Source organism: Ursus maritimus, unplaced genomic scaffold (genome assembly GCF_017311325.1).
Source record: "Ursus maritimus isolate PB19 unplaced genomic scaffold, ASM1731132v1 scaffold_29, whole genome shotgun sequence".
Taxonomy (NCBI): Eukaryota; Metazoa; Chordata; class Mammalia; order Carnivora; family Ursidae; genus Ursus; species Ursus maritimus.
The window spans coordinates 4,372,376-4,398,054 of record NW_024425452.1 but is presented as its reverse complement, the minus strand read 5'-3'; the positions used below and the strand labels follow the sequence as shown (position 1 = coordinate 4,398,054).

The 25,679-nt window shown below is 36.0% G+C and overlaps 1 protein-coding gene across 3 annotated transcripts in view; it reads left to right on the top strand.

The window, feature by feature from the left end:
- The window catches only part of SUPT3H (SPT3 homolog, SAGA and STAGA complex component), a 535,848-nt gene that overhangs the window by 236,408 nt on the left and 273,761 nt on the right, over positions 1 to 25,679 (top strand). The window lies entirely within an intron of this gene.

The window sequence follows — 25,679 nt, the reverse complement described above, 5'->3', positions numbered from 1 at the left end:
AAATGTTAGAGCGTAACCTCTGTAAGAAAGTGCTCTTGAGTAAGGTAGGTATGTTTTTATTTGCTTAAGAAAATATGGTTTCTTTTATTCTTTAATGTGAAGCACCATCTTAAAAAAAAAAATTTGACATGGATCCAGATGAATTTCCTGGATGCTTATGTTACCTTCATTTGGAAAGAATGTAGCCTTAGTGATCTTTTCTTGGGTTACTCCGGAGCACATGAGGCTTAAAGAGCAGAGATGTACCATATGATCATTGAGGACACCAAGGCCACTAATTGCAGCAACCTAATTATTAACCATCTGCTTCAATGAGATAACTTTCACCAAGAGACAACAAGACAAGTATGATTCTGTCTTTCCTTCTGCCTCTTAGCTGTCTACCTTAACCAAAGAACATGTGCTTTGAGGTACTGAAGACAAGGAATGACTTGCTTGGTAGCCACAGTGTGCAAAGAAAATCGGTTTAATTTTAACGTGACAATTTTAGGGCATGGTTCATTTTATTTCAGACTTAATGTTTTATGTGTTCATTAAATGATGTGTTATTTGCATAATACAGCGACAGTCTTACAAAGAAAAAAAATCTTAATCTTTGTTGTTTATGTGTTAGTTTCCTAGGACTTTTGTAACAAAGTACTAAACACTGGGCTGCTTAAAACCACAGAAAGGTATTGTTCCGCAGTTCTAGAGGGAAAAAGTCCAAAACCAGGGTGTCGACCGGGCCATGTTCTCTCTCAGGTCTCTCTGGGAGAATCCTCCATTGTGTCTTCTAGCTTCCGGTGTTTTGCAGGCAATCCTTGGCATTGCTTGGTTTCTTGATGCCTCACTGCATTCACACTGCCATCTTCTTCCTTTATATGGTCTTCCCTCTGTGTGTGACTGTGGCCGTGTCCAAATTTCCCCTTTCTGTATGAATACCAATCATATTGAATTAGGCCCCACCCTGATGACCTTGTTTTAACTTCTTTACCTCTCTAAAGACCCGATTTCCCAATAAGGTCATATTTTGAGGTGTGACGAGTTAGGACTTCCACTTGTCTTTTTCCATAACCCGTGACAGTTTGTTTTTGTTATTTTAAATGTAAATATACAATATTTCAAAACTTGTACAGTACAGCTCACACAACAGCATGATGCTTAATTGCTCTTTGTTTGCTCCATGTTTCAACAAAATAGCATTTTCCTTTTCTTTCAGATGGTAGAACAGTTTTCTCTCATGTCCTTACTAGACAGTAGCTTCAGTGACTGAGTTCTCATTCTCCTTGGATCAACTCAAGCCCTGGCTCAAGTACTTCTTATTCCAAGAAGTCTTTCTTGATTATTCTAACGTATTCTCCCCTCTTCTCTCTGAATACCAGTAGTAGTCATGGGCAGTACATACTAGAGTCACTCTCAATCCACGTATTATTTGGGACTGATGTCCGATTATACCAGAAGTTGGCCAGCTATGGCCTGACGGTCAAATCCTGACAAGCCAGCTGTTTCTATACATCATGTGTAACTAAGAATGGTTTTACTTTTTTTTTTTTTTTAAGATTTTATTTATTTATTCGACAGAGATAGAGACAGCCAGCGAGAGAGGGAACACAAGCAGGGGGAGTGGGAGAGGAAGAAGCAGGCTCATAGCGGAAGAGCCTGATGTGGGGCTCGATCCCAAAACGCCGGGATCACGCCCTGAGCTGAAGGTAGACGCTTAACTGCTGTGCCACCCAGGCGCCCCAAGAATGGTTTTACATTTTTTAATGATTGGAAAAAAATCAAAAATATGTCGTGATATGAACAATTATGTGAATTCCAAATTTTAATGACCACTAATAGACTTGTACTACCCATATTCATTCATTTATGGATTGTCAGTGACTGCTTTGGGGCCACATGGCAGTTGCATAACTGCAACAGAGACCTAATGGCCCACGAGGGTGAAAATATTTACTGTCTGACCTTTCATAGAAAGTTTTCTGACCTTGCATTATACCAGTAGTTTCTTTCCAACCTGTTAGGCTACCTCACATATATATTTTTTTCAAAAGGTAGATAATCAATATAACTTTATGTTTGACTAATAGGGGCAGTTTTATTCATTTATTTCTATGCTCACCTACCAGTATGCTTTACATTATTTTTGCATTCTCAAGGACTTGGTGATTTTCATGTTTGTGTTCCTCAGCCTTTAATAGAGGCCTGCATTTTGGCTGATGTTAAATGAATATTGTTAAGCTGAATTAAATTTATATCTAAATTAAGAGGTGTGGGGGGTAGACATTAATAACCTCTGTTAACTAATAGCATATTTAGACTGTTTAGCTGTTGTAAAGAGATTTACCTCAGGTCCTCCAACAAATTAATGGTAAAGCTGAAAATAGAACATAGATAGACTCTAAATTTTCACTGCTCGTCTTCACTATACTGTACAGTCCAGAAAAATAGAATTTAGCAATTTGCAAGTGATTATTATTTGTGTTAATTGGATCTGAGAGTTTAGTATTCAATGTGATTTAAACTTAGAAAACACATGTGAGGCACTCCTCCTTGTGTAATGTGAAAATGTCTCCTGATGTGATCCCTCTTCAATGGTACTCCCAGTTTGTTTCCTTTGCACAAAAATTAGAAACTGAACTATTTTCTGGGGGTAAGAGCAACCTTCTTTTGTGTCTTTGCTGTTTTAATGATCTATGTGGCGATTTAGCCTTAAGGCTTAGCTTTGTTATGAAGACATTAGGATAAAAGTTAGTTACCAAAATAAAAGTAATGATGGTAGATTTAGGACCCTTTCAAAGTCCATTGTTTGGTTTTCATAGCAAATAGATTAAAAGGAAACATTTAAAAATCAATATTTATAAATGTTTAAAATAAATATATAAATATTTTTAGAAACATAAGTAAATATATTTTCTTATTCCAAAGGTGCTGCCAAATTGTCCTTAAATTAAGTTTTTTAAAGAGAAAATCTATAAGCACTTTAACCATAAAGGTGTGTGATTTTAAGAAAATTGAGGTAGTTATACTGAATTGAACCAAGGTTTTTCTGTTCTGTATTACTGTTAAACCATGTACTTAAAGTACTACAGACAATCTTGTTAGCTTCCTACTCCCTCACCAAAGCTCCATCCCACCCCAACCTCACCCCACCCCACCCCATGTCTGGAATAGATTGTTGTAGGCTCTTGCATTCGACAGTATAAGAAAGATGACACCTATGTGAAAATATAGTAAGGGTAAACAGTGTAATTTGGCATTTTCTTTTTTAAAGTCAAAGCTTATATATATATAGAAAATAGTATTTCCTCACTCCAGCATTCTTTTATTTTCTTCTTGCATTTTTGAAAATGAAATCTCTCTTTCACTTAACTTTCTTCACTTAGGGTTTTTTAAGAACACATTCATAAGTAGAAACAAGCTGTCTGCATTTAATGAAGAACAGTAGAACATGAACAATTTAATTTAAAATGTTAAATATTACTTTGAATCATCCAGCTGGGAAAGGTATATTTTAACAATCACCTAAGCATAATATCGTAGCTTTTTGAATTTTTGAAGTGAGGGGAGAGGGGGAGCTCGCTAAAGCTGAGACAACTCAGATTGTGCATCTAACACATAGTACTTAACAATACTAAGAGACACAAATTGTTCACACTTATTTGAAAATTGTAAACCTCTGGATCCCAGGGCATAGAGTATCCTACTTTCCCTTCTCCCCCTCAGAGTTGCCTAAGGATTCTGTCTATAAAAGCTAAGTAGGAACCTAAGGTTGCAGAAATTAGAGATCCTGTATTCCTTGAGTTACATGGGGAAGCCAAATTTTTTTGAGTTGAGGTTTTTCTCTGTTAAACTCTCTGTGTACATTATAGGAATGGTATTGGTGTCTTGAAGCTGCAAAGAAAATTTCACACTAAATATAATAATAATTACGTACCTAATTAATCAACCTGTTCTCAAGTATCAATTTTAATCTCTTTATCATATCTGTATTATATATTACATGATGAAATTAACCCTACACTTACTGTTTTGGTGTTTCTGCTAAAATGTTTTCGTATTTTTGCTAAATTAAAGCTTTTTTTTTGCCAAGTTTTATCCTTGGAAATTTTAACATTAATTAGTAGAGTGATTTTTGAACTTTGTTCCAGAACCCCAGTAATTTATGTATATGCATCTGTGATTTATGCACACAGGTACCATGGATTTTCCCAGCTATTCAGTTTTAATATTTACAATTAATTCTTGATATTTAAAAGATGAATTTCTTGTGAAACTCAGCTATTTGAATGATTAGAGGGGAAGCCATTTATTCACATTTGACTTGGAAGATTTTTTTCATTCATCTGTAGAGTTTTTTTTTTTTTTTTTTTCTGGCTAATTACATAAAAAGCATTTGATGTTCCAATTCTTCAGATTTTTTCTCTTAATTGTGTAAACTCAACTATCGTAGCCTTTTTACATAGGCTTACTTTTCTTCATATTCTGCACTTAATTGTCAAAAAGTTGCTTTTAACTTATCCAAGTGTCATCTAATACTCTACTATAATCACTCTATAGTTAAATATATGCTTATATGGTCTGAAATTTTTTATTTTATTTTTTAACTTAGTGGAAGTTGAAATAAATTACATCAGAGGTCCCTTCAGCTCCTATGAAAGACAATATTATTGAATAGTTAGGGGGCTGATTTTTAGAATTGGCAGATTGGTTGAGGATTGGAATTCCACTTCTGCCACTCTTTGAATATGAGAGCTTGGAAAATGGAAATAATAACAGTACCTACCTCGTAGGGTTGTTTCAGCATTTAAATCAGTTCAGTAGTATCTAGCAAAGAGTCACCCCTTAGTATACATTAAAAATGTCATCTTCTGTTAGTTTCCTCATAACTATTATTATTATACTGATTCCAAATCTTAGGTCCTTTCAGATTCACTGATTTTTTTTTCTTTTTTAAATATCTGCTGCTGTTAAAAAATATATCATTCGTCTGGTACCTTTTTGAATGATTTTTGCCCGTCCTCAAAAGCATATCAACTATTATAAAATTTTGAACATTTTTTCCTTAAGCTTTTGTTTCATTCAGTAAAAATCTATTGAGCTCCCACTATGTGCTATTTCATTTCATAAAGATGAAAAAGTTCAGGTCTTTACCATCATTTTAGTTACTGTTAGTGTGGTATTCTTAAGCTATAAATATGCATCTATTTCCAAGGCTATTATTAGTTTTTCTTGGGATAGATACTAGAGAGGATTTCATGGAAGGGGAAACATTTGATCAAGACCTTAAAAGATGTAGTGGTATTAAACAGGTGATGGAAGGGGCTAGCAGACTGAGGGAGGACGGCAAATCCTTGCAGGTAGAGGCAAAGTTATAGAAGCAGTGAGGTATGGGAAATGTGTATGGGATTATAGCAGAAATGGGGCCTCTTTCCTTTTGCATCTTTGAGGTTTTGCCTATTCCTTTGATTCTCTGCCCCGACGTCTACTGCATAACCTAATGCCACCCGGTGTTGTTGGCCAAAGTCTTGAAATTGTTGGCTCTTTCTTGCTAATACTGTATCGACAAGACCCATGAATTGTTGATATTTTTTCCCATTCAGCAGGCAGCTGCCTACGTGCAGTAAGGTTTTAATCTGCGCTACGAATATTGACTGTGTGCCTTCTGAAATTGTAAACCATGGGGAAGACTCCTTAACATCTGAGATCCCAATGAAATCAGAAGGGAGATGAATCCTATCCAAATACCAGTCCCTTCTACATCACCTGTATGTTTTTCCTTAGCAGTGTTTTTTTTTTTTAAGAGGATTCTCCTTTTGACTCTTGCCTGCCTCCCTCCCACCTTTTCTTCTTCCATCTTCCCTTCATTTTGTCCTTCCCTCCTCCCTTTCTCCCGCCCCACCCTCCTCCCTTCCCTTCTTTCTTTTTTCCACAAACATGTATTTCATGCCCACATGCAACTGGCATTGTGTTAGGTGCTGAGAATACAAATTTTAATAAGACATGCTTTCTCCTCTAAAATCCAGGGGGAGGAGAAATAAGTGAGTCACTATAAAAGTATAACGTAACATATGTGATGATAAGTGCTATGGAAGCATCTAGGAGGGTGGATATGTTATTTATTGCCACAATAATACTGCGTAACAAAAAGCCATAAAACCTCAGTAGTAAAAGCTCAGCATTTATGTGTATGTGTCTAGGATAGTACATTAGGCAGGTCCACCAGTACTGACTGGGTTTTGTCAACTGTCTGAGTATCAGCTGATTCAGCTGATCTAGGATGCCTCAACTGGGAGAACTGGGGTGACTCCGCTCCGCCCCCTCTGCCTTTGGTTTTCCAGCAGTGTAGCCTGGGCACGTTTTAATGGCCACGGCAGAGTCCAAGAGCACAGTTGAAATGCTGAAGTGTTCCTTAGCCTCCGCCTGCTCACATGTGCTAAGACCTATTGGCCAAAGCATATAACATGATTGATCTCAGGTATAGTATGAAGGCACTCAAAATTACTCGGTAGTGGGAGTGGATATAGTGTGTGGTAGAGTGTTAGGGCCCTCAGTGCATTATACCACAGAGGTGCATCCACACTAAACTGGGGATTAGGGAACAGTTCCTAACCACGTACCCCTTGAACTAAATTTTAAAGGAATTAGTCAGATGAAAGGAGAAACAAAGGCCATCTTTGTCAGAGAGAACATCGTAGACAGAGGCCAGAAGATGGGAAACCTGTGTCATCAGCTAACCACAGGTAGTTTGATATGTCAGGCCGGAACAAAGGATGCATGGTGGGAAATAAGGCTAGAATTAAAGGCAAAAGCCAGATTTCAAAGACTTTTATGCAATAAGCAAAGGAATTTGAAAGTTGTAGGATTCTGTGATGGTTTTAAGCTTAGGTGTTAACCACTATTTAATAGATGTTAATTATTATTAATATTTTTATTTGCTACCACAGCTAGTCCTTATGAAGGTACTTACTGTACAGGCTGGTACTTGGTAGGTACATAGATGATAAGTACATAATTTATAGGCTTATTTCGTCAGTGTTTTTATTAATATTTTTGGTACACTTAGAAGTCCGCACATGTTATTCATTGTAAGTCACTAGAAATACAGACTACGCTCTTCATAGTATAAAGATTAACATATGAGTTTCAGTGATAGTGTGGGTAAACATCTAGAAAAGATTCTTATTTATACATGCCACAATTTTGAAGTTGTAGAGTATAATCTAAAGTAAAACCAAAAGATCACTCATTATATCCTATATGTTTATTCTCAGTAGAATTGTTATATATAATTAAGTCTTAACATCTTTCTCATGTTATCACTTTTTTATCCATGTTCTTGAGAACAGACTTAAAATGCGTTTCTTCTGGGCATACTAAATTCCATTTTGATTTGAGGAACATTGTGGAGACTGGAGATAAACTTTTTCTTAATTTTCTCAGAAAAAAAGTGACTGATCATTGTCCAGTTTACATATTCTAGAAAGACAATTGTCTTGTACACTTCCTGATTGAAACTGAAGCCCTTTGTGAGAGCAAATGGAATGTATTATGTACTACAACTGGAATATATTATGTATTTTCCTGTTGGCAGTCACGAATATTTGCACAATTAATTTCCGAGTTGCCTAATTGGTAATATAACAACTTTGTACTGTTTTCCATATTTTTTAATTTATAGGCTTATTTAGTCAGTAGTATAGTATATGAGACTAAAACTATTGTTTGGGGTGACAAATTAAATTCTGGAAATACAAGTACGTTAGGAGAGAGATTATTTATAACAGTGGTATTAATTATTACCAGGTGGTTTTTCTAGAATGCTATTTAAGGAAGCATAATTAAGTTATAACTTTGGCATGAGTTTGCTCCATTTAAAAAATGATGGGGGAAGGGAGAGTCTAGTCATTATACCCTGGTGAACTTGACATCAATCTCAACAAAAATTCTGGGATCTGTAATTAGTAGGAACTTACATGAATTCTCAGTTGATATCAGAGTAAAATAATTTCCCTTTCTGATAGGTAGTGCCATGGCAGTAGAGTACAGCATTGCAGCAAAATGTTCTTATGGATGAGGTGGAGAATTGTAGTTCTGACAGAGGCAGAGTGATGGTTGGGTCACCCTTTCTGAGCCCACAAGTATTGATTAGTAGATCTGTTGTCTCAAGGGTATCTCTTAGCTACAGGGCTTTGTATCTGGCATACTACTTGTTCAACACTTAGGTTAGAGGTTTTCATTCCTTTTTTTTTTTTTTTTTAATTTAAAAGTTTTAGAATCTTTTTCTTCAAACGAGATCTTGGGCAGGACCTCAATATATAAACCACATAAATGCTGAACTACTCTAATTCAAGTGAGGATTGAAAGTGGTAATACTTGGAAAAGGTCTTTCCAGGGATATGCTGTTTAAGGAGAGACCTAAATGATAAGGAGTGGGGCATTTTTTACCTTGAAAAAGACTAGAGAGGGTACATGGTTTCTTCGGGTAGATTAATGGTCCCCTGAGCTGGGGATGGGAATGGGCACGAAACATCTTTTTGGAATAATGGAAATGTTCCAAAACTCGATTGTGGTGATGATGGAACAACTCTTTAAATTTATTAAAAATCATTGAATTGTACACCTTAAACATGTGAATTTTATGGCATATAAATAATATTCCAGTAAAATTGTTTAAAAAGTTTTTAAGCAAGTTTTCTTCATATTTTTGAAGACCTATCATGTAAAAGGTAGATTTAATATTTGATATTTCATCTAGGTCTAGGTGGCAAAACTAAGCCCAACATGTGGGAGTTAACAAACAGAATTTCATTTACTTTAATGGAATAGCTCTCCAAGATGGGAAGGAACAGGCATAGTGATACTGCGTTATGGGGTTTTTAAGAAGTTTAAATGATATAATTCATCTAAGTACACCAGACACATGTGAAACACTCAAAAAAATGCTTGCTGTTCAAAGAAAGATAGATACAGACAAACCTACAAATATGTATGTGTGTTTATATGTATATAAATTGTGTGTGCACATGTATAATTTTGAGAGAAAGCAAATGTTGCCAAAATGTTAACAATTGGTGGGTCTAAGTGAAGGAAATATGGGTGTCCATTGTACTGTTAATTTCCGGATTTCTGTTGATTTTGAAATCTTTCAAAATAAAACGTTTTCAAAATAAAAAGAGGAGATTTGGGCTCACCAGCTTGGGAGAGCAGACGTCCTCAGATGCTGTGTGAAAGCATAGTGAGACCATCATTCGGTGCCTGAAAAAGAGAAAACTGTGTGTTGTTTCTTATCCTAAAGGAAAGGCATGTGCTGGTCAATCACAGTCTCCCAGCAGGGAACGACAGCTGATCTTACAGAGAGTTTTCAGGAAGCAGTGGTGGTCTGGAGCTTGACGTCATCTGTAGAAGAGAAGTTACCCGGATGGGACTGTTGTGGGTTGGTTGGCACTCAGAGGCAAGTTTATTGGAGTAAGTCTCTTCTTGATTTGGCTTTCACAAGTGAGGAGCTGCCGTTGTTAGATGATCCCCTGACTAGCTTTAATACCTCTGGTGGCTGCTTACCATAGCTGCAGAAAAATCCTTAATTTGTGGGAACTTAAGAAATTCTCAGCTAGTGTAAAATTCAGTGCCTGACATGCTAGAGACCCACAGTAAATATCTGGTGAAGTGAGTAAAGAATTAAAAAAAAATTTTTTTATTCTCTCCACCAGCATCATCTCATTGTTTAAAACTGGAAAACTTTGAAGTTGTAACACGTCAGGGTAAAGCTCATTTGGAATCCCATCACTAAAGTTCTTCATTTACGTTGGGGATTTTTGTTTGTTTTGCTTATGTCAGTGTTTCTTGAAATGATTTTCAGTGCTCTGTAACTAAGTGGGCTTAGAAAAATGATTGTGTACACAGTAAATACATGGAAAACCAAAAGTTTCTTTCCTGCAGAATTTCTCAGTATTTCATATAATGTGTTGCAAATCTAGAGAAGAATAAACTATCAGGCATTTCTTAAACGGCTGTAACTACAGAATACTTTTCTTTCTGGCCAACATCCATTTGGGAAGTGCTGATACACGGTTATCCATTTTGCCAATTTGCTAAATATCTGCATAGTGCAAATTCACCTATCACTAAGTGACTCTCACATCACAGCATGTAATTCTGAAGCTTACTCTTTGCTAATGCCATGGGCAAATCTCCTCTAACTTTCTTGAATCTCTGATTCCCAGTCCATGAAATATGCTTGAAAATTTGGGTGAAATTTGTGATTATAGTGTGTCTATATCCAATGTTATAGAATGTTAATTTTTGACTGTTAAATTTCAGCAATAATGAGAAAAAGTCCTTGCATTATTAAATATTTTCAGGGCCTCGGGGACCAAAAGAACTTTCTTGAATCAATGATGTATCTCTCTAAAAGCCTTAAAAAATTATTTTGTTATACAAAGTAATTGCACCAGGTTCCCTTTATAAAATTATTTTGTTAATCTTAATCTTTGATAAATGGGCATTTAAGGTTAATTTGTCTAATTTGTTACAGTTTTTGCACATTTAACATGGTATTGCAGAAAAAGAGTTCTGGATGAAATAAAAGGCCTAGCTTTTGCCTCTAAGTGGATTTGTGACCCCGAGATGGTTATTTAACCTCTCTGACCTTTATTTTCCTTTTTTTAAAACAAGATGAATGGATTAAATAATCTTTTAGGTCCTTGCCTGACCTAACATTCAGTGATTGGTGTACTTCTCATTTACTGTCTTTCCTGTTCCTCAAGTGAGGAGCGCTTATCATCATTTGCTTTATGCTGCTTTTCATTAGGCTTTGAACTTGGGATATTTCCTTCTCAAGAATATAAGATACATCAGTGGAAGATACAAGCTTTCACTTATGGAATGAATAAGGCCTGGGAATAAAAGATACAGCATGGGGAATATATGGTATTGTAATAGTGTTATATGGTGACAGATGGCAGCTACCCATGTGGTGAGCACAGCATAACGTATATAGAGATTTTGAATCACTGTGTTGTACTCCTGAAACTAATGTCACATTGTGTGTCAGGTATAGTCAGATAAAGAAATTTTTAAAAATACGTAAGATATATGAGAGAAATGCTCCATGAATTGTTAAAAGAAATTTATGGGATATTATGCTATTTTTGTGAACTTCTTCAGATGTACATTCCATGCCTTGTGCTCTAGTAATTCTGGATTAGCTTTCCTAGCTGAGTCTTTGATTTTTACCAAGTTTTCTAACTTATCTTTTCACTTTGCCGTTTCTTAAGGCCATTTCTTCAAGTCAAAAACTAAAAATTCATAAATGTCCATTTTAATATTTCACACTGCCTCCCTTACCTTATTCCTTCACTTCCTGTTTCCTGATTCCGTGTTTTCTTTTTTCCTTTGTGGTCTTTTTAATATATAAATCTTTTATTTGGTAATCTGTTATATATATTGTTTCTCGCGTCCTTTCCTCATTGAAATACAAACCCTACTAATTTTTTTAATCTGTTTTGTTCATTGCTGTGTTCTAAGCAACTAGAACAGTGCCTGACACATAATAGGCACTCAGTAAAAATTTGTGGATTAATTAATTCAAATAGATGATTTAAATTTTTGCTTTTAACTTTTGTTTTACTCTAAACAAAGACCGTTAACATTCCTGTATTTTTTTCATGGTATTGTAATTTTTACATCATAAATAATTTTATAATCTTGCTTTTCTTGTATCTTCAGATATTTATAGTTATTTTGTACAGTGTCGTAAAATTCTAACAATATTCTTAGGTTCATTTAAATGATATATGAACATATGCTGTAGTAAAGGGGTTGGGGAAATTGATGAAAATTCAAGCAAACAATGAGAAAAATCGCTGCTAGAAAAACTGTCATCTTAGGTATTTATTTGATATTTTAATGTACTTATTAGTTTGGCTTTCTCAGCGCCATTCTTAAGTGCATTCATTTCTTTCTTTGAAAAACAGGTAGATAAAATTATAGAGTTAGGAAGGGTAGATGTATTAAAAATTGACGAGTAAGGATAATTTGCATGTGTTTATGATTGTCTGATTGCCTTAAATGACTGCTCGTGGTCAAACATCTGCACTTTTTCCCCCCCTTTGGACAGTGGGTAAATCAGTCTCAACAAATATTGGGTAAGAATGACATAAACAGTATGATGTCTGTGTTTGCATGTGCTGTCTAGTGCCAGGTTCGCTGACTAGAGTGTATGTTAGGGTTGTAGCCTGCTATTCACTCTAATTCCAGTTAGGAGAAATTCCTGGGTATTATAGTAATACCTACCCTATAAAAGTATAATCAAATAAGTGGTTTGAAGGGAAAAAGGAAACTTTTGGGGACAGAAAGTCACCCAGGGCCTTCTTACACCAAGCAGTAGTCACACGGTGCCCATTCTGAAGTAATGTCAATTACCTGAGTTGGAAAAACGTCCAAAAAACCAGAAGTAATAAAAAAAAAAAAAAGTAACTAGCTCCCAGGACCACAGCAATTACTTAACCACAGCATCCAGAATAATTTAACCACATTAGAGTTTGTAGCCAGTGGTAAGTACTGAAAGCAACTCAGCATCCAAGAAGACGCACACAGGGCAGTTAAGAAATACCTCTTTGTCCTTTTCTTTTATGTTTGGTCCTGGATGCTTTATGAGCTGATCTGCTGATGGGTCTCGTGTTCTCCAGCACCAGCCCGCAGGCTCTCTGTCACAGATTTTCACCAAAATTACCTCCTTGGTTTCTTTTTCACAATCTTATCCCCACCACCCTGCCCCCAGCTTTATCGAGGCATAATTGACAAGTAAAGTTGTAAGATATGTAAAGTGTACAGTGTGATGACTTGATATACATACACATGGTGAAAGGATCTTTTTAAACAATCCCTTTAATCAAAATGTATTCAGTCCTGCCACTCTGTTCTTAATCAGAGCTTGAAAATTTGAACAGAAGTATTTTAGACTTAAAAGTGGATCTTGTTAAATATACTGAAAAGGAATAATGTAAAATCCTGTGATAATATTCTTAAATACAAAGACTACTTAGCTTTTTTTTTTCCAATTTCTTTAGGAGGCAGTGGAATCTTTCTTGGGAACTATTTCCACGTTTAGGACCAGGAATAAGTTTTAGCCTTATTGCCCTTCCTCCAAATGGCTTTATTCTTTTAATTCATTCTATGCTATCCATTTAAAAAATGTATTTCTTCCTTCTTAATATCATGACTTTCATCCAATTTACTCAATTTAGTAAGATTTCATTTTTTAAAAGTAATTTTCTTAAAACATAATTTTTAATAGTTCTTGAAGAAATAAGCTTTTATGATGTAAGGATTACATCTGCTTTGATGAAACACCAAAATCGAATATCTGAAAAGGCACCTTTATAATCAGTCTAATCCAGTCCCCTTCTTTCATTGTTGAGGAAGTGAGGCATCCAGAAAGTTACTGGCCCAAGGTTACAGTACTCCTTAGTGGCAGAGTGTCAACTAGAACCAGGCTGTCAGACTCCCAGGCTAATTTCTTTTCATCATAACTGACTTCCTCTTCTTTGTAGCTGATGGCCAGGATGTAGTGGGACTTCTTCTGCAATTATTGTAATCTTCTTAGTTTGATAATGGACACATGAACTGTGTTTTTCTGGGCTCACATCTCTGGCCCCTATTCAGCAGATGCTGTTTCTTCTCTTGCGTGTAGGCAGGGACTACAGTGAGATTCAGCTGGGTAGCTGTGCCTCGTCCACTGTCATAAACTTTGTCCTCAACTTCATGAATGGCAAAGCATTATCTCCAAATGAACAGATAGAGTTCCCACGTGCTATTTGTTTCTCTATTTTGGAACCGGAGAACTGAAATAATTAGGGTAATTGAAAGTAAATTTCAAGTTTTATTCATTATTCATTCATTCTCTTAAAAAAAGAAATTTCTGGCTTGCCCTTTTTGTAAGAAGCATGTCATGGCCTTTTAGCATTAATTAAGCTACTTTATTTGGTAGAGAATAACTTGGAAAACCACTTAGTCCTAGGGAAATCGGAAGTGTTGGTAATGCTTATAATACATATATTTTAATCAAAGCAAAAAAGTTTTCCCATATCAATGAATCATACTTACTTTTAAAAACCTTTTGTTTTATTTTTGACTTCTTTGAAATGTTTGTTCTATACTAATAAAAAGTATTTGTATAACTTAAAAAGAGGTGAGTATTTTATACTGTATGTGCTTGCACAAAAAGTTTGTTTTTCTTAGTTAAAACCATTAAAAGAATTTGGGGTTGATTGCCTTTCACTGTTGGGGGGAAGTGGGTATATGGACTATGGGTCTATGAGGACATAATCGGATATAGACATTTACATAGGATCTGGAGGTTAGCTAAAGATTTTAGTAAATGAATAATGCTTTAGAATTTACAGAGACAGTGGAAGCATATCACTATATACTTGGGAAGCATCTTGGCCTGAATTACTAACAAAAATGTCAAGTACGGGCTCAGCCTAGAGTAAGATAACTATCTGGCATCTTTCTTTCTTCCTTTTGTTTTTGTTTTTTTTTACTTCTTTTTAAAATTCTTGTCAAGAACTACTGACCTGGGGCACCTGGGTGGCACAGTCGTTAAGCGGCTGCCTTCGGCTCAGGGCGTGATCCCAGCGTTCTGGGATCAAGCCCCACATCAGGCTCCTCCGCTAGGAGCCTGCTTCTTCCTCTCCCACTCCCCCTGCTTGTGTTCCCTCTCTCGCTGGCTGTCTCTGTCAAATAAATAAATAAAAAATCTTTAAAAAAAAAAACAAAAAACTACTGACCTGGAGCCTATTTTTTCAAAACACATAGTGACTATAGTAATATTCAGTGTATAGTTTTTAAAATGTATTTTCTGTGTTGTGGAAGTATCTCTGTAACTATTTCTTCTATTTTATCTTATATGCTTTCTTTTTTTTTATAATAATATTTTTTTATTATATTATGTTAGTCACCATACAGTACATCCCTGGTTTTTGATGTAAAGTTCCATGATTCATTAGTTGCATATAACACCCAGTGCACCATGCAATATGTGCCCTCCTTAATACCCACCACTGGCCTATCCCAATCCTCCACCCTCCTCCCCTCTGAAGCCCTCAGTTTGTCTCTCAGAGTCCATAGTCTCTCATGCTTCATTCCCCCTTCTGATTACCCCCCCTTTCTTTATCCCTTTCTTCTCCTACCGATCTTCCTAGTTCTTATGTTCCATAGATGAGAGAAACCATATGATAATTGTCTTTCTCTACTTGATTTATCTTATATGCTTTCTATTAATAGATTTTTTTTTTACTTTAATAGATGTCTATTTAAAGGATAGCCCCCAATTGTAGACTGTGTTGGGCATACACATAACAAAAATACTGAAAGGCTGAGTCTTAAGTTCTGCTTCCTTTTGGAACGATATCCCATGGTTTTGTTCAGCATACACCCTCCTATATCTGAGTATAAGGGTACATAATAAGGAGTGTAGCTTTATCTCATAAATAATCTTACTTATTTCATACTTTCATTACGCACTTGACAAGGGAATTGCAGAACTAGCTGCCGTAGTGCTTACCGAAGCATCTGGTCCTGGAATTGAAACAAACCAATCTTGTTTGGGTGAGAAGGTAGGCTGTAAGTGACTCTGATACTATCATTATTAGGTGGAGTCCAGCAGGATTAAGCTCTGGGCTTAAACTGCTTGCTGTGACCATAATTCTCGAACTTGACAGTCCTTCTAAAATGGAGGCTCGTGTGTTACAGCAGTAAAGTTACTTCAGGAGACCAGGGCAGGGACAGCCTTTTTAGGAAAGTTTCCTGAAAGACGTTTAGTGGAGGCTGGTGTAGGAGTACTTGTGTTATTAGAGGCACCTAGGCAGTATATGAAGAAATGGAGTATCAGGCCCTATTTGGAACTAGACCCAGGACAAGTCAGTGAAGGCATCAGTAAGTAGTAAGGTAGGTCTTGAATGGGGGAAAAAATCAAAAAGATTTTTCTAAGTGTCAGTTACTTGGATTTTGTCCTTAAGTGACTTAAAAATATTATATACGTTACAGAGCAAAAAGGAAGTGACTGTGGCTAGGTATAGTGGTTTTCATTTCTGTTTTCCAAAAATCACTAGGACAATGTCTAGCTTTCTGTCTGTGGGAAAAAAAATTGGCAGAAGTAATGTGAGAAAAACTGTGGAATTAAAGCTGAGGTACTAACAACCTTGAAAATTAAAATAGTATACTCCTCAGATCCCATCCTTAGTTTTAGATACCTGACATGTTTTAAGTACTTTACATGCTTATGCTAATGAAGACGATTTTAGGTAGAAAAATTTAAACTTTTTTTGAGGTAAAATTTGATAATTATTTGTACATTTTATGTACATTAATACAAGAAGTATTTTTAAAGTGTTCTTTTTACTAGAGATGTGAATTGAATTTGTTTTTTATCTTTGAGTCAATTATTTCATTTTGATAACTTTGTATTTTTTCTATAGTGAGATTTTCAATAATTTAAATAATGGAAGGGAAACTTGTTAAGGCATTCCAAAGAATTAAATACTGAATATATATCAGTGAACATAACAAGATTTTTGCCATTGTGGAGTTTACTCTCAATGTGGGCTTTTTATTCCCTTTCTGTTTTGTTGGTTTGTTTGTCCTTGTACCAGTAACACACTATCTTAGTTCTATAGCTTTATAATGAGTCTGGTAGGATATACCCTTCCACTTCAAAAATGTCTTGACTATTCTTGGCTCTTGGCTCTTTCATAAAAAGTTTAGAACCAATTTATATTTCTTTTTAATTGCATTTTCTGCCTCTGCTTTTTCCCCTAGCTTTATTGAGATATAACTGACAGTGTGTAAGTTTGAGGGGTGCGGCATGTTGATTTGATACACTAATTATTGCAAAATGATTACCACCATGGCTTTAGCTAACACCTCCATTACATCACATAATTACCATTTCTTTTTTGTGGTGAGAACATTTAAGAATTACTCTCTTAGCAACTTTCGAGTGTAAAATACAATATTATTAACTATAATCACCATGCTGTACATTACATCCTTAGAACTTAATTCATCTTATAACTAGAAGTTTGTACCTGTTAAGCAACATCTCCCCATTTCCCTCACCCTTGTAAACCTTGTAAACACCACCCTGCTCTCTGTTTTTATGAGTTCATTCTGCCTTTGTGTTGATGATGATATTTGTGGATTGATCCTATATTTGAAAAACATGATAATAACTTCCTTTATTAACTCAAATAGTTTGTTTCCCAATTATTCTTTTTTCTGTGTAGATACTCAGATTATATGTGAAAAAGAGTGGTTTAGTTTATTCTTTTTCAGTCTCTGTGTAGTTTAAACCTTTTCTTAGTTTTCTGGCTACAATCTTAAAATCTAAAAGTAGTGTTCCTCTGAAACCTTCCTAAGACAAAGTGGTGTAAAATGAGACATAATTACCATTAATTTATATGGAAAACGTTTTAAGTGTTCCCAGACCAGAAAAATAACCTCACATAGGCTTTTCTAATATCTTCGAACACATCTTATTAATAGATATACAGAATAAGTCAAGATAAAGCACATATGCTCATAGACACAGTTCTAAGCTATGGCAGCCTGATGCTGAGATGTTGAGTATAGTTCCCGGGCAAGGAGCTTCATGGTGCTACTCTCACTGTTTGGGGTGCGCCCTGCCTCTATAACAGCTTCTTGTAAGCCAAATGCTGAGCATGAGTTTTACTTTTCATCTTTTGTCATAAACTCAATCCTCTTTGGATTTCTCTAAATTAGCAAAAACAGGTACTACTATAGATCTTTTATATAAGCCAAGTGGTGTAATATGAACTTTTGAAAACCAGGTGATACTGTACAAAAGTGGGATAGCAGGAGTCCTTATACTGGTCTCAATTTCAAAGAGTATGAATGTCTGAGTATATTGTTTCCTGTATGGTTTTTGGTAGATTCTCTTAATCATATGAAAGAAAATGCTTTTTAATCCAAGTTCACTAAAATTTTCATCATGAATGGCTGTTGAGTGATTTTCCTGTATCTATTGAGATGAGATAATTTTTCTCTTTTCATATTTTAAGTAGTTAATTATTATCATTAATAGATTTATGTTTCACTCTTGCTTTCCTGGGTGTATTTACCTGTTTCCAGAGAAACAGAACCAGTAGGGTAAGTGTATGTGTGTTTGCATATATGTGTATGAAAGTGAATTATGAGCAATTGGCTATACAATTATGGAAGCTGAGAAGTCCTAAGATCTGCAGTCACCAAGCTGCAGACCCAGGTGTGCCAACGGTGTAGTTCCAGTCCAAGTCCAGATATCTGAGGAGCAGGAGAGCTGATGATATAAGTTACAGTCTGAGTCCAAAGGCATGAGATCCAGGAAAGCAAGTGGTATAAATTTTAGTTTCAGTAGAAAGCCTGAGGATTCCAAGATTCCAGTCCAAGGTGGTTGCCTCTTTCCATGAACACACCAAACCTGTAACTATACACGGATGAATTCCCCTTGAACAAAATCCAGAAACGAGCTAAGCAACTACTATATACCAAGCACATGAGAAAAAAAAGTCTATTTTAAACAGGCAGGAATGGGTGAGACATACTCGCCATAAACCCTGTCTTGGCACTGTGACATACAATCAGGTAGAAACTCAGAACTAGCTTCTCCCTGAGGAGCAAAGGATATGGAACAACTTTTAATACTTCCACCTGAGGGATGGGCTCCCACAACAACTGATTCTGAAAGGCAGTGGGGTTTTGTCTACAAGATGATAGCAAAAGAGGGACAGCTCATAACTGGGTTGCCAGAACCCCCAAGGACTCGCCTTGGCTCTCCCTCCAGGGCTCAGCTCAGCGGCACTAGACAGAAATGCCTATCTCCCAGCCTTTCCTTGAAAGGTGCCTGATTGCATTCTTAAAAGCTGCGGCCTGCAGCCAAGCATATATGAACAATGAATATTTGACAAGGGAGCCAAGAATACTCAATGGAAACAAAGACAGTCTCCTCAATAAATCGTTCTGGGAAAATTGTATATACACATGTAAAAGAATGAAACTTGACCCTTGTCTTATACCACTCACAAAAATTTATGTCAAAATGGATTATAGACTTAAATGTAAGACCTGAAACTCCTAGAAGAAAACAGGAAAAAAACTTTTTGACATAGGTCTTGGTAATGATTTTTTGGAAATCGCACCTAAAGCAAAGACAGTTAAAGTAAAAAATAAACAGTTTGGACTACATCAAACTAAAAGGATTCTGCATGGCAAAAGAAATGACAACCTGTGCAATGAGGGAAAAAAAAGTTGCAAATCCTGTATCTGATAAGGGATTACTATCCAAAATATATAAAGAACTCATACAACTCAATATCCATAAAACAAATATTAAATGGGCAAAGGACCTGAATAGACATTTATCTAAAAAGATATATAGATGGCCCACAGGTACATGAAAAGGTGCTTACTAGTCATCAGGGAAATGCAAATCAAAGCTATGAGATATCACCTCATGCCTATTAGAATGGCCATCATCAAAAAGACAGATAACAAATGCTTGTGTGGATGTGAAGAAACATGAACCTTTATGCACTGTTGGTGGGATTGCAAACTGTTACAGCCACTATGGAAAACACTATGCAAGTTCCTCAAATAATTAAAAATGGAAATATCATATGATTCAGCAGTTCCATTTATGGATATATATCCAGAGGAAACAGAAACACTAACATGAAAAAATATCTGCACCCCCATGTTCATAGTAGCATTATGTAAAATTGCTGAGACATGGAAACAACTAAACTGTCCATCAATGAGTGAATGAATGAAGATACACACAGACACACACACACATATATATGTATACACACAGCAGAATATTATTCAACGACATACTGCCTTGGGGTCCAGCTTCCAGTCGGCCTAAATCGGTGTGCTGACTGAGATCTTCTCCTATGGAACACTGATAGTTCCTGGCGTACCTAAGTTATTATAAGTCTCTAAGAACAAAGAAGGTTAAATTTAGAGAGACAACCAAGAACTAGGGCTGAATAATAAAGTTCATCTCCTACACAAGACTATTCAGTCCAGACTGGGAGAGGTGGCTATTTTATCTGATCCACAGAAATCAATACAGAGAATGAAGGGAAATGGGGAAAGAGAAAGAGATGTTCTAACCAAAATTATAATATAAAACTAAAAAAAACTGAAATAAGTGATTTACCTGATAAAGAATTCAAAATAATGGTCATAAAAATGCTCACTGAAATCAAGAGAACAATGAATTAATAAAGTAAGAATTTTAACAGAGAGAAAATATTAAAAAATACCAAGCAGAGATCATAGAGTTGAAGAATATAATAACTAACTGAACTGAAAATTTCAGTAGAGGGGTTTAACATCAGACTAGATGAAGCCTAAGAAAGGATCGGTGAACTTGAAGACAGAGCAGTGGAATTCATCCAATAGAGGGGCAAAAAGAAAAAAGGATAAAAAAGAGTAAAGATAGTTTAAGTGAAGATACCATCAATCAGACCAATATTTGGATTATAAGGGTACCAGAGGAGAAGACAGAGAGAGGGGGGTTAGAAAGCTTATTTGAAGAAATAATGGCTGAAAATTTTCATAACCAAGGGAAAGAAACAGATGTCCAGATTCAGGATGCCCACAGAGTTCCAAATCAGATGAATCCAGAGACCCACATTGAGACACATTATAATTAAATTGTCAAAGGCTAAAGACAAGGGAAGAATCTTAAAAGCCACAGATCACCTTGTTACATTATGAAGGACCCCTCCCCCCCAAGACTGTTAGCAAATTTTTTCAGCAGAAACTTTGCAGCTCCAAAGAGAGTGGCATGGTATATTCAATGCACTGAAAGAAAACAATTGGCAACTAAGAATAGTCGACCTGGTAAGGTTGTCCTATGGAATTGAAGGAGAAATAAGAGTTTTCCAGACAAGCAAAAGTTGAAGGAGTTCATAACCACTAGACTAGCCTTAGACGAAATGTTCAAGGGACTCCTTCAAACTGAAATGAAAGAATACTAATTAGTTCCTGGAAAACATATGAAAGTACAAATCCCACCTGTTAAATTCATAGTACTCAAATGTTTCAAGGGTGGTGAGTAAATCATTCATACATCTAGTAGGAAGGCTAAAAGACAAAAGTAGTAAAAATAATGACAACTACAATAATTTGTTAATGATACACAAAGTAAAAAGATGTACATTGTGAAATTCAAAAACCAAAATGGAGACTGAGTATTAAACAGTATGAAAACCTGAGAAGCAGTAGAGCTGATCCTGTAAGTCCCAGTCTGAGTTCAAAGACAGTGGTAGACTGATGTCCCAGTTTGAAGATAGGCAAGAGGGAGTGTTTCTCCCTTATTCTGCCTTTTCTTCTTTTCAGGCCTTCAACATATAGGATGAGGCCCACCCATGTTGGAGAGGGCAGTTTGCCTCAGGCAGTTAATCTCATTCAGAAATACTTTCACAGACGTGTCCAGATTAATGTTTAACCAAATATTTGGGTGCCCCTAGCCCAGTCAGGTTAAGACATAAAATTGACCACTACCCCATGTCACCTTGACACCCATATACATCTCCTCAAACTATTCTTAATCTCCAAGTAAAGACAATAACAAGGTCATAATCTTGCCTAACTTGATACAATTATTCTCTGTAAAACTGAAAATGTGTTAACACAATTTCCCAGAAGGTGAGATTAATTCCTTGAGTGATATTTACACTTCTTAATATCCCTAAGTTAAAAACTATGATGTAAAATTAATAAAAATTAAATATTATGCTATTAATCCAGTACATCTTATGTTACATGATAAGGGAATAAGGAAAGGAAGGAAACAACAATATTTGCCCAATAGTCACACACACACAAACATTTATGACAAAACAAGGAGAAAATATTCATAATGATTGCAATTCTTGTTTTTGTTACTGGTAATGTGAATAGCTGGTATTAGTAACTACCTTTTTCTACTACCCATCTGTATTCCCTTTGCCTTCAGCAATCACCTCAGCTGGTTGTGGCTTTTCGCCTGGTGGAGTGACCCAAACCTTCATTCCTGAAGGATCTGGGCCATTAATAGCCTTTCCTGGTTTGGGTTGTTGAAATTTTCCATTGGTTTTAATAACAGGGCATGGTAATACTAAGAGGTGGCCTCAGGGATCTCCTGTATTCCAGACATACTCTTCCTTACCTCCACTGTGGCGAACCAGTCCTGTCTCTACTTGGTAGTCAACATCCCTCACCCCATCTAGCACAGTAACTCCCTCTTTGCTTGTTGACTCAGAGCATGAGGAATCCAAAGTGACTGAGCAGTAGTCTTAAAGTTTCATTTCAACGGAATAATTGTTGTGTCAGTGGAATAAATGTGAAAGCATTCCTCCCTTTGGAAAAGACTTTGAGGCCAGCAAATCATAAGATCATGGGAACTGGAAGCAAAAATTTTGCTAGTGGGTCTTTAGGGGAAATAATGAGTGCTGCCACTACCATTCCACCCCTTGATTCCTGGATTTGTGAATCCTATATGTGGGAGAAACAGCACCATATTTTGGATGTTGATTCACAGGATGTATAAGTGTTCTGGAAAACCTTGCCCCAGCTCTGCAAGGTATTGCCACCTAGTTGGCACTATAACTGGATTTTCAAAAGCCATTCCCACCATTCTGTCAAGCCAGCTACTTCATAATGGTGGGGAACACGTTAAGACTAGTGCTTGTGAATTCTTTGAGCATGGACCCAGTGCACTACTTCCTTTGCTGTGATGTGAGTTTTTTGATCACAAATAATGCTGTACGGAGTACCATGACAACAGACAGGCATTTTCTAAGTCCACAGATGGTAGTTTGGGCAGTGGCATTGCATGTGGGGACAGCAAATCCATATCCAGAGTAAATGTCTATTCTAGTAAGAACCATACCCTTTCATTTTTGTGATGGGAGTGGTCTAATGTAATTAACCTGTTGCAAGGAGGATGGCTGATCACCCTAGGGAATGGTGCCAATTGAGAAACTCAGTGTTGATCTTTGCTGCTGACAGATAGGCACTCAGCAGGGGCTGTAACAATGATGGCATTGATTAGTGGAAATCCATGTTACTGGGCCCTGCATATCCTCCATCTCTCCCACCATGACCACTTTGTTCATGAGCCCCATTGAATGATGACAGGGTGATTGGGTGAAAAAACTGATAGTATCCACTTGATTATTAAAATTCTCCTTTGCTGAGGTTGCCCCTGAGTATCCACATGGAATTCAAATATCCTCACATTTTTTCCTCGTTCAGAGAAATCTGTCCACCTATCTCATCCCCAATTTTCCTTCTCATCAATTTTCTAATCATGTTCCTTCCATGTCTCTTACCATTTATTCAGCCAACCATTGACTATAGCCCATGAATCAGTATATAATTGCAAATCTGACCATTTGTCCTTTCGAATAAAATAAACAATTAGATGCACTGCTAAAAGTTCTTCCCATTGGGAGGATTTCCCTTCACCACTGTCTTTGAGTGATGTTCCAGAGGGGGACTGCCGTGCTCCGGGCTGTGCTGTTCACTTTTGACTGGTGCCTGTGTATCATGCAGGACCATATGTAAAACAGGGCCTGAGTCTTCTCTTTTTCTGTTAATTGATCATAGGGAGCTCCCATGAGGTCAGAGGTGCAGGGTAGGAGGGAAAGTGACTTCCCCCTCATGCTACCTTTTGTTTTATTCAAGCCTTTTAATTATGGGTTTTTTTTTTCTGTTTATGTACATGAGTAAAATTTATGTGTAATTTTACTTTCTTTCACTGTCTTTTTCTAGTTTTGAAACCCAGGTTATACTAGCCTAAATAAATGAATTAGGGAGTATCTATCTTTTTGTATTCTCTTTAAAAGTTGTATCAAATTAGAATACTCTATTCTTTGCATGTTTGGTACAAAATTACAGATGAGGCAAGGTTGTTTTGTTTTAGTTTGGTTTTGTTTAGGTTTTGATTTTTTACTGATTTAATTTCTTTCAAATTTATTAAGCTATTAAGATTTTTTATTTCTTCGTGAGTCAGCTTTGCCCATTTGTATATTTTTTTTTTTAGAAATTTATCCATTTCACCACAGTATCAACATATTTGGCATAACATTGATCATGATATTTTGTTATTACCCATGATGTGTTATGGGTAATTTCCTCAGATCTGCTGTTCTGAACCCTAATTATAGCTGAATCTAGTCTGGTTAATTTTTTTTTCATCCATATTCATTATTGTGGTAACACATACCTAACTTAAAATTTACCACTTTACTTATTTTTAACTGTACAGTTCTCTGGCATTAAATGCATTCAAAATGTTGTGCTAGCATCATCACTATTTAATGTTTAGAAGTTCTTATCATCCCAGGCAAACTTTCTACACATTAAGCAAAAACTCTCCAATCCCCTGTGTCCTCTATTCTGCTATCTCTATGAATTTTCTTATTCAGGATGACTCACATAGGTGGCAGCATACAATATTTGTCATTTTTGTCTGGCTTATTTTAGGTAGCATACTGTTTTTAAAGTTCTTTCATGTAGGAGCATGTATCAAAACTTCTTTCCTTTTCATTGCTGAATAATATTTCGTTATATGTATATGTTTTGTTTATTCATTTGTTAATGGAGACTTTGGTTTCTACCATTTAACAGTTCTAAATAATGTAGCTGTAATCATTGGTGTACACATACCTGTTTGAATCCCTATTTTTAATTTTCATTTCTTTGGAGGTATATACCCAGGTGTGGAATTGCTAGGTCAATTGCTCATTCTATGTTTAACATTTTCCAGAACCAGCCAGCTGTTTTCCACTGTGGCTATACCATTTTGCATTTTCTCCAGCAATGTACAGTGTTTCCAGTTTCTCTGTATCCTAGCCAGCATTTTCCATTTTGTTGACAATGGCCATTCTTTTCATTTGCTGTTGGCTATTTGTATATTTTCATTGGAGACATATCTATTCAAGCCTATTGCCCATTTTAAAATTGGGATTTTTTTCTTTATTGTTGTGTTATAAGAGTTTTATAAATATATTCTGATTATTCATCTCATATATGACTTTCAAATATTTTCCTATTCTGTGGGTTGTCTTTTTACTGTCTTGTCCTTTGATGTATAAAAGGTTTGTAATTGTGATGAATTCCAATTTATTTATTTTTTCTTTTGTTGCCTGTTATTTTGGTGTCCTAGTTAAGAAACCCTTGCCAAATCCAAGGTCATGAAGATTTCCCGGTTTTATTTTAAGAGTTTTATAGTTGTAGCTTTTTAATTTAGGTCTTTGATCTATTTTGAGTTTATTTTTTTATATGGTACAAGGTAAGAATTCGGCTTCATTCTTTTGCATGTTTGTTTCCTTGTTTCCCTGCATCGGTTGTTGAAAAGACCGTCCCTTCCAAATTGGTTATTCCTGGTACCCTTATTGAAAATCAGTTGTACATAATGCAATGTTTTATTTCTGGGCTCTCTATTCTATTCCATTTGTGTAAGGTTTTATTTCTGGGCTCTCTATTCCATTTGTCTATCCTTATCCCAGCATTACATTTTTTGTTCATTCACCCTTAGCCTCGGGCGAGATAGGCAGAAGCGCTTTCACACATACCAGATATCACTGACTTCGTATTTAGTTCCTCAAACTGATCTCCTGCCTTGCTTGGGGTCCCAGCAT